A 10,011-nucleotide genomic window follows, 5' to 3' on the forward strand; every position below is an offset into this window, starting at 1 on the left:
GTCCCATATTCTTCGGTCTACAACTTGTCATGGTTCACGTCAGCTCAATTTCGTGGGGGTCCCAATGACGTGTTTTGATTCTGTGGAAAAGACTTTATCAAAAAAAAATATTCTGTGGAAAAGTTATGATTAGAGAGTTTTTAATTTTTGAAAATTGTTTCTGTGGGACCCTACACACAGACACAAACGAATTGAGCTCCTCCCTAGGGAGCCCCAGCACGCTCAGAGAGCATCCAACCGTTGGGTTGCATCGCACACATCCCTAGGCATGCACCGAGATGTGTGTGGCACAGCCCAATCCTTGGATGCCCCCTGGGCACTCATTGGGCACTAAACTCCCTGGAGAGGAGCTAGATCTAACATAGACGGGGCAAAGTGAGTGTCTTACGCCATGAAAGATAGAAATGTCTGGTTTGTTGATGCTTTTGTGGACATTCTTGTTGAACCTAGCGGACCACAATACTCATGGATTTTTATCCTCTCAAGTGAGAATCCAACCGTCCACCAACACTTGAGAAGATAAAAGATGGACAGTTGGATTGTCAAGTGTGGTGGATTGGGCAGCGCACTGAACTTGACAGAATAAAAATCTCAATACCCACAAATAACTCTTTCCTTTTTCTCTTCACCCAAAAAAAAAACTCTTTCCTTTTTTTGTTTCTCTTCCTTGCTTCTCCAGGCAATTGCATTCTTCATACAGAGACAAAACATAATCTTTATTTATTTATTTATTTTTTTTTGTAAGTAAAACATAATCTCTATTTGGTTGGTGGGGAACTTAATGGTGACATGGATGAAGAGTGAAAAATATTCTTATAACTTCCCTTGGGTTTTTCTTGAAAATTGGGATATTTGGAACATAAAAGTTGGTCTAATAAAAGCCTACACAAATTTGATAAGGATTTTAGAGGAAAAGGAAATTGGAATATTTTCTCACCACATATCCTCATCCTTCAAAAGCTAACCAAACATACCAAGAAACATTTCTTCATCTGACTAATTTTGCCTTAAAAGTTCACAAAATGTGGGGTTCATCCCCAAGTTTCCCATCCCAATCTCCTTGCCAACCAAACAGACCCTAAAAGACTAGTGACTAGGAGCCCATCTATTGGCCTTCCATTTTTTAGCAATGTGGACTAAGGATTTAATAGTATGACCATTTTAAAGATTTGAAATGTTTAAAATATTTCACTTGTCAAATTTAATGGTATATCTTAGATGTGTGGCCTGTTGGCTTTTCTCCTTATTTTTTTGTCGTTCATGTTGAATTTATGCTTAACTTGAATTTCAAATGCTTAAAAAATGTTCATCTCTATGAAAGGTCAATTGGGGACATTAAATTGCTATAATTTTTTTTTTATTATTATTTTGGGTAGAATTGCTATAAAATTTTAACTATGAATAGTGTTGCATCGAGAAATCTCCACCAAGAGTCCTCCTGGGCTCGACCTGCACAAGAGAACAAGATGGACATCAAAGAGCCGGTTTTCACCAGCGGGGGACTGTCCAATGCCTAAGTCAGGTCTCTTTTAGCAACAATTGAGAATAGTGAAGATGGTTTGTAATGGATTATATCTGGGTATATATAGTGTTTAGTCAGGGAGTAGGCGATTCTTGCGAGAGTCCCAATATGATAGCTTCTATTCTCTGTGAGAATAATTCTGATAGAGATCTCTCTAGGAGTGAGATCCTTTCTTTCCTTTCTTCTAGGCTTCTTTTTTAGTAGTTTCCATATGGAGATGGATGATTGCGTGGCTCTTGAAGCCGTACTTGATTTTCCATTTATGTATCTGGATCTTAGGTATGACTGCATGACTCATTGGATCTCAAGCCGTCATCCCCTGAAGACGTGGAACGATCTTATTGGGTGGTTACATTTTGGGGTATAACAAATAGCTAATAATGTATACAATATGTCCAACTTATTAGGATGTGACGATTTGTTTTTTTTGTTTTTTTTGTTTTTTTTTTGGGTGAGTAGAATTCTATTAAGGAGGATGACTTACAAGATTAGGATGATGAACCCTACAAAAGTCAAGACAGGATGGGGACCAAAATCGGGGGAGGGGGAGATGCTCCAATAACAAAGATCCTAGTATTTACATAAAAAGAAGTCGAACTATCTGCCACATAGTTTTCCTCCCTACACGTGTGAAGGACAAAGATACAATGGAAATGAGACATAAGTTCAAAATAATCATCCGTAATCGGTCTAATACGTCAAGGACTACAATCAGTTTACTTAGAGAGGATTTCAATTATGATCATGTTATCTCCCTCTAACTCCACATCTTGCTATCCTTTAGACACTGCAATCCACAAACTTGGAAAATCCAAAAAAAAAAAATACTCATATTGTCTCAAAATACTCCACCTAAACCAGCAAAACTTGGAGCACCCAAACAGAGCCATCAAAATTAATTTTAACCGTATTGCCAATAGGTGGTTTCCATTTGACATTTAAATTTGATGGTGGTTAGAAGTATAAGATTGAGAAGCTTGTAATCCCAAGTCATATGAAAAGATTTGGTTAGAATAAATCTAACAAAAAGATGCTATTCTTGAGAATGTTATCAGTATAAGCAAGCCATATTTACCAAATAAGAGTTTCCATGATCGTATTCTCAAATGATTGTTTGAGAAAGCCCCAGTAGAGGTGAGAATGAAGGATATAAAAAAGTGAATAGTTGGAGGAGTAATAACTACCTAATGATATCCTCTAGCTTGTCATAACATTGAAACAAATGACATGTAAGAAATAAATGATTCGCATCAAAGTATGAGTGGGATCAAAAGAGACACACATTGGGTACTTGTATTCTTCTATTGTTCAGTAGTGGAGGCAGAGACATTTATTTGTGAAGAAATTTTTAAACAAGAAGTCTCACTTTGGAACCATATTCAAATGAAAAACCCTCTGCCATATCGGGTTCTTGGTGGGATAAGAATAGTGGTGAGAGAGAGAGATGATATGTTGATGAGACTAAAAACTTTCTCGAAGCTATAAGAACCCAAAGAATACTATCATCCTAAGAGTAGGATGGCAGTGGAATAGCTAAAATGATATCAACAATACCAGGAGGCCACCATAACTAGATGAGTGGTGCAACCTATGACATGGTTGAGTGGTTGATAAGCTCCACCACTGATACATCCAAGATTCACTGAACCAATTAGCGGCTGCCACGTGCCACAAAGCGACCCGCTCCAGAACCAAGGAGAACCAACCGGGGGTCCCACCCGGGCGCAGCCTCACCCAGGTGTGGCTTGCACCCTGGCGCGGCCTCACCCAGGTGCGGTCTCACCCAGGCGTTGCCTCACCCAGGCGCGGCCTCTCACCCAGGCGTGGTCTCACACCCAGGCATGGCATCATGGACGCAAACGTGATGTACACGGACACCGAGGCTGCCCGTCTATGACCCAATCGTGTCACTGCAGACTTATGCCACCACCAGGACTCTGGGCCACAGCTTAGAAGCCACGTCACCCAGACGAATTCAAGCACCAATGACGTTATCACCACACGCGAGTATCTATCCGCCAAGGATCTTGATACCACCAGGACACTCCCTCCCGCGGGGAGATGGCCAATCAGGATAGAGCCCTGCTACCCATGGCCTCTATCCACTCAACGGCACACTCGCCATCAAACTGGGACTCTCCATATCATCATACTCCACTATAAAAGGAAAGGTACACCACCCTCAGAAGAGGAGAGAAAGAAAGAACTCATATTGAATTCTACATTCATCTATTCGCTCAGGAGATCTAACTTTGGCATCGAAAAGCCCTAGGCCGGAACCACACCAGTTCTCTGTGGTGACCCCTTGGTCCTTTTACAGGAGACGACACTCGCAGGACCGCTCGGGGATTTCTTGACGCAACAGATTGGCGCCGTCTGTGGGAACGACGCTAGCCATTACATCTACTAGCTCGCTTCCATATTCATTTAATGGCACGGAGGAAGACTACCTCCACCAACAACGTAGCGAGGAATGGATCACCACCCCCAGAGTGCTCTCACCGCAGAGCCAATGACAAGGACCATGTCCCTCTAGAGGAAGAGATCCCCCTTAATGACCAATTTGTGGTCGACGAGCCCAACAATGATGAGGCAGACGATGTGGTGGTGGAGGTGATACCTGACCCCAATGCACCAGCAACTGTGGGTCAGATCAACGACCTTCAGCGATAGATCCTTGAAGAATGGCAACTCTTTCGAGATTACTTGACACAGCGTGCGACGTCTCACCGCCGAAGGACGTCGCCGTCAGCAAGGGCAGAGTCCGTACCTCAACAAGAGCCAAACCCTAGGAGATCATCTCCCAGGGGCGTGGGATCAGAGAGACTTGCGCGATGGGCAACCCCCACTCTGTAGCGGGGGGAGCCTTCCCAGCGTCCCAGGAAAATAAGAGACCTCCCGCCACGGTCAGAGCGTGGGAGGACACCAACACCCAGGGCGAGGGTGCCTAGCCCTGAGAGATCGGTTCGAAAGTCTGTGTTCGACTGTCGACTTAAAGAAGGTCACATACCACGATGAAGCCGGACCTACAGAGAGGAAAGCCCCTCACCTTTGCGATAGGGTTCATCGTGGCGTGACCATTCACCATCCCGCCAACACTCAAGGCGGGAGGGGACCTTCAGGAGAGAGCGTGAACGAGGTTGCAGTGAACGTCCTACCAAGCCTGAGGGACAAACACGGGATGAAGAGCTTGATCGAAGACTTTGCGACCTGGATGAGAAGTTGGAAGGGTTGAAGAAGCAGACTAAAGGCGAGGCACATGCCATACCTAGACAACATCCATTCTCAACAGAGATCATGTCAGCCACGCTCCCTTCCAGGTCTTGACTGGGACCTCCCATCCTCACCATACTTGGAGGACTGGGGTAAGAGTCCACCATAAAGGCTAAAGCCCATGCCAGGTTCATGGGAGTGGCAGAGAAGCCAATCAAGATAGCCAAGACCGAGACGGTGATCTCCTTCTCGGATGAAGACTTGGAAGGACTAAGCTTCCCACATGAGGATGCCCTGGTAGTGCAGGTGAAGGTAGCCAACCGACCTGTACACAGGGTACTAATAGACACAGGGGCCTCTGTAGACGTACTCTCCTTGGACGCCTATCGACAGTTTGGGTTCGGGGATGATCAGCTCAAACCATAGCCCACTTACCTCCATGGATTCTAAGGTGCCATCGCCTCCATCAAAGGTACCATAGAACTACCCATCACCTTTGGGGTACACCCTCGACAAGTGACTATCATGGTGAACTTCATGGTTGTCAAGTCCGTGGTGTCCTTCAACGGCCTCCTAGGGCAACCATCTCTGATAGCCCTTAGAGGAGTCATATCGCCACTCCACCTGAAGATGAAGTTCTCCACCGAAAATGGGGTAGGCGAAGTCCGAGGAGATCAGAAGAAAGCAAGGGAGTGCTACGCCACCTTCATGAAGAAGAATAATGGTAATACCCGTGGAATGGCACTCTGGCTAGAGAACATGGTCAGTGACTAGAGAGATGAACTAATAGAGAGAAGAGGAAGACCAATGGAAGACCTCATCCCATGGCCCCTCAGCAGGGACGACCCCTCCAAGGTCGTATAGGTTGGCTCGCTACTAAGTAAGGAACAGAAAGAAGGACTTGGACACCTCCTCCAAGCGAACATGGATGTCTTTGTATGGTCGACCTCTGACATGCCTGGAATACCACGTTTCATAGTAGAGCACCGACTACATGTCGACCCAACCAGGAAGCCCATCCAACAGAAGTGGCGTAACTTCACCCTCGACCGACAAGCAGTAATCAAGGAAGAGGTTGAGAAGTTGAGCCAGTCAGGGTTCATCAGAAAGGAGAAGTTCGCAACCTGGCTCACAAACGTGGTCATGGTACCAAAGCCCAATAGGAAGTGGAGGATGTGTGTCGACTACACCGACCTGAACAAGGCATGCCCAAAAGATGAGTACCCACTGCCTAGGATCGACCTACTGATCGACGCCACCGTCGGCTAGGAGATACTGAGTTTCATGGATGCCTACTCCGGGTACAACCAAATCCTCATGCATGATGGTGATGAGTCCTACACCGCATTCTGGACAGACAAGGAGAACTACTGCTACCATGTCATGCCGTTCGGGTTGAAGAATGCAGGGGCCACCTATCAGAGGATGGTCAACAAGATGTTCGAGGAACAGATCAGGCGCAACATAAAGGTATATGTGGATGGCATGCTCGTGAAAAGCATCCATGCCAACCAACACCTGACCGACCTAGAGGAAGCATTCACAATATTGAGGAGGAACCAGATGAAGCTGAACCTTGCAAAGTGCGCCTTTAGTGTAATGTCAGGAAAATTCCTGGGGATCATGGTCTCAGTACGTGGAATAGAAGCCAACCCATCCAAGATCAAGGCCATCCAAGAGATGGCAGCTCCTTGAATGGTCAGGGAAGTACAGAGGTTGAATGGAAGGGTTGCCGCCCTTTCAAGGTTCGTGTCATGGGCAGGTGATAAGTGCCTACCATTCTTCAAAACATTGAAGAACCTCCGAAGCCCTAAAGACTTCACATGGACAGAAGAGTGCCAGAAGGCATTCAAAGAATTGAAGGAGTACCTAGAGAGCCCACCACTGCTTGGGCGACTAGAACCTAACGAAGAATTGTAGCTCTACCTGGCCGCCACCCCTGTCTCGGTCAGCGCAGTACTGCTGAAGGAAGAGGACAAAGTCCAGAGGCCCATCTACTATGTCAGTCATGTTATGATCGACGCAGAGACCAGGTACACTAGGATCGAAAAGGTAGCCTATGCATTGGTAATCGCGGCTAGGAAGCTACGATCATACTTCCAGGCCCATACCATCACAGTCCTTATCGACCTACCTCTGAAGAAGGTACTCCACAAGCCAGACGTCTCCGGATGATTGATAGCATGGGCAGTGGAGTTAAGTGAGCATGACATCAGATTCCAACCAAGGACAACCATCAAAGGTCAAGCCCTGGCAGATTTCATTGCAGAGTGTATCCTATCTAAGATCGAGCCAGAGATAGGGGAACCCGAGGAGAAGGATCACGGATCGTGGGACATATTCGTGGATGGGTCAAGTAACGCAGTAGGAAGTAGCGCTGGCTTCATATTAACCAGCCCCGAAGGATTCCGGATCCAATATGCTCTCCGATTCACTTTCCAGGCATCCAACAATGAAACAGAATATGAAGCACTACTAGCTGGACTCCAGGTAGCCAAGGCCATCCAAGTCACACACCTATCCACCTGGAGTGACTCCTAGCTTGTGGTAAACTAGATGAATGGAGAGTACGAGGCGAAAGATGATAGGATGGCATCATATCTAGCACGTGCTCAAGCATTGATCGAGAGTTTCATGAAGTTCGAGATGGTTTGAGTTCCCAGGGATGAGAACGCCGTCGCTAACGCCCTATCCAGGCTAGCCAATGATGAACTCCAAAATTTGGCTAGTGTAGTCTATGTTGAGATCCTACATGAACCAACATATAAGGAAAAGCAGGTTAATGAAATCGAGGAGGGACCTAGCTGGATGGACCCCATACTCAACTACCTCCTGAACGACGTCTTACCAGAAGATAAGGCCGAGGCAAGGAAGATCAGGATGAGAGCTGTAGAGTACACCGTCCTAGACGGGTTACTGTACAAGCGGGGGGCAACAACACCACTACTCCGGTGCCTAGGACCCAAGGGGGCAGAGTACGCCCCAGCAGAAGTCCATGAGGGGATATGTGGAAGCCACATGGGGGGACGAGCCCTAGCCTACAAAATCCTCCGCCAGGGACTGTACTGGCCACGAATGCAAGAGGAGGCCATACAATATGCCAAGAAGTGCAAGCAATGTCAGTTGTTCGCCCCAGTGCCCCATCTACCCACCACCAAGCTGACATCAATCCTCAACCCCAGACCCTTTACCATGTGGGGGATGGACATCTTAGAAAACTTCACCGTAGCACCGGAAAATAAGAAGTACCTAGTCGTCGTGATTGATTACTTCACCAAGTGGGAGGGACTATCGGCCTGCATCGGTAGCATACCCACAGGCCAATGGTCAGGTGGAGGTCACCAACAGAACACTGCTGGAAGAAGTCAAGAAAAGGCTAGAGGGAACCAAAGGGAAATGGGTTGAAGAGCTACCAAGCGTTCTGTGGGCGTACCGAACTACAGTACCGACATCCACAGGAGAGAGCCCATTCCGCCTAGCATATGGCACTGAAGCATTGGTGCCAGTAGAGGTCTGCGCCATGTCCCATAGGGTTTTGCACTTCAATGAATGTACCTATATCGACGGACTACGGGTGAACCTAGACTTTATAGATGAGGTCCGTGAGAGAGTACTCCTAAGGAACGTCTCCTACCAACAACATACTGCCAGGTACTATAATGCCAGGGTTAAGGAAAGGTTATTCCACTAGGGAGATCTAGTCCTAAGGAGGGCAAGTGCATCACAGCCACAGAAGGCAGGGAAGCTGTCAGCCAACTGGGAAGGGCCTTACATAGTCTCCAAGCAGATACGTCCAGGGACCTACGGCTTGAAGACTCCGAGGGGCAAGAAGGTAGACCGCACCTCAAACCCAGAACACCTGAAGAAGTACTACTAGTAGAAGTACCCAAGAAGCATCACCAAGAGTAGTAGCAATAATAGTAGCAGTAGCAGAGTAGGCAGTCAACCATGGTTTTGATTTTCAAGGGCAATTTGAAACTTTATTCTGAGATTTATAGAAAATATTTAGTGATTGGGATACGTTCATCTACTCCTACCTGCTGATCGACTACCACTAAAGCACCAAGGCCCATAGGCCACCCCGGGGCAAGGTCCGATGACCAAAGGTCCGCTGACCATCAAAGCGTAAGGTCCGTTGACCACCAAGGCATAATGCCACCAAGGCCCGTTGGCCACTTTGGCGCAAGGTCCAATGACCAAAGGTCCGCTGACCACCAAAGCGCAAGGTCCGTTGACCACCAAAGCGCAAGGTCCGTTGACCACCAAGGCCCGTAGGCCACCGCGGCGCAAGGTCCAATGACCAAAGGTCCACTGACCACCAAAGCGCAAGGTCCGTTGACCACCAAGGCCCGTAGGCCACCCCGACGTATGGTCTGATGACCAAAGGTCCGCTGACCACCAAAGCGCAAGGTCCGTTGACCACCAAGGCCCATTGGCCACCTCGGTGCAAAGTCCATAGATCATCAAGGCTCAAGGTCCGATGACCACCAAGGTGCAATGCCACCAAGGTTCGATGACCACCAAGGCCCAATGCCACCAAGGTCCGATGACCACCCAGGCGCAAGGCCACCAAGGTCCGATGACCACCAAGGCGCAATGCCACCAAGGTCCGATGACCACCCAGGCACAAGACCACCAAGGTCCGAAGACCACCAAGGCGCAATACCACCAAGGTCCGATGACCACTAAGGCGCAACGCCACTACCAAAGTCCCATGACTGTCAAGGTTCAAAGCGCAAGGTCCGTTGACCACCAAGGCCCATTGGCCACCCCGGTGCAAAGTCCATAGATCATCAAGGCTCAAGGTCCGATGACCACCAAGGTGCAATGCCACCAAGGTTCGATGACCACCAAGGCGCAATGCCACCAAGGTCTGATGACCACCCAGGTGCAAGGCCACCAAGGTCCGATGACCACCAAGGCGCAATGCCACCAAGGTCCGATGACCACCAAGGCGCAATGCCACCAAGGTCCGATGACCACCCAGGCACAAGGCCACCAAGGTCCGAAGACCACCAAGGCGCAATACCACCAAGGTCCGATGACCACTAAGGCGCAACGCCACTACCAAAGTCCCATGACTGTCAAGGTTCATAGGGCACCAATGCGCAATCAACCACCAAGAGACAGTGCAATCAAAGAAAAGCAACAGCGATCACATAGAGAAGTCATAATAGTTACAACTCAAATTCAAAAAGAAAAGGTTCAAGACGTCTATAAGTTCGATAAGGCCATAGGGTCAAGGGACCACAGAGAGGTGGGTCACCTACGACCCA

This window comes from Telopea speciosissima, chromosome 7 (genome assembly GCF_018873765.1).
Source record: "Telopea speciosissima isolate NSW1024214 ecotype Mountain lineage chromosome 7, Tspe_v1, whole genome shotgun sequence".
NCBI classification, from domain to species: domain Eukaryota; kingdom Viridiplantae; phylum Streptophyta; class Magnoliopsida; order Proteales; family Proteaceae; genus Telopea; species Telopea speciosissima.